The following is a 335-nucleotide window of genomic DNA, read 5'->3' as shown; positions in this document are numbered from 1 at the left end:
CCCTGCAGAGATCTGAGAACCAGGTAACCATAGTCCTCAGAAATCCATCGGAGGTTAGAACGCCAACACAAAGAAAGAGGAAAGTGTGGGACATCTGGCCTGAAAAGAGGGACATCCGTGGGAATTTCCGGCGGCATCTGAACAATCCCGGAAGTAGAACGTTGTCAAAATAGACTATGGATTAATATAATAATAATAATAATAATAATAATAATTTTGACTTATATAGGGCCTTTCACAAACCCAAGGACGCTTAACAAACGGGGGGGGAGGGGGTGTTTAAGAGGTGGCCAGGAGAGATTAAATTCCATAAGCCTCAGTGAAGAGGTATGTTT

At 43.0% G+C, this 335-nt stretch overlaps 1 protein-coding gene across 1 annotated transcript in view; it reads left to right on the top strand.

The window, feature by feature from the left end:
- slc30a5 (solute carrier family 30 member 5) overlaps positions 1-335 on the top strand; it is a 14,606-nt gene that overhangs the window by 12,728 nt on the left and 1,543 nt on the right. The gene's annotated exons all lie outside the window — the stretch shown is intronic.

The sequence above is a fragment of the Etheostoma spectabile genome, chromosome 16 (genome assembly GCF_008692095.1).
Source record: "Etheostoma spectabile isolate EspeVRDwgs_2016 chromosome 16, UIUC_Espe_1.0, whole genome shotgun sequence".
NCBI classification, from domain to species: domain Eukaryota; kingdom Metazoa; phylum Chordata; class Actinopteri; order Perciformes; family Percidae; genus Etheostoma; species Etheostoma spectabile.
The sequence above is the reverse complement of the archived record's forward strand: the minus strand, read 5'-3'. Positions and strand labels throughout refer to the sequence as shown.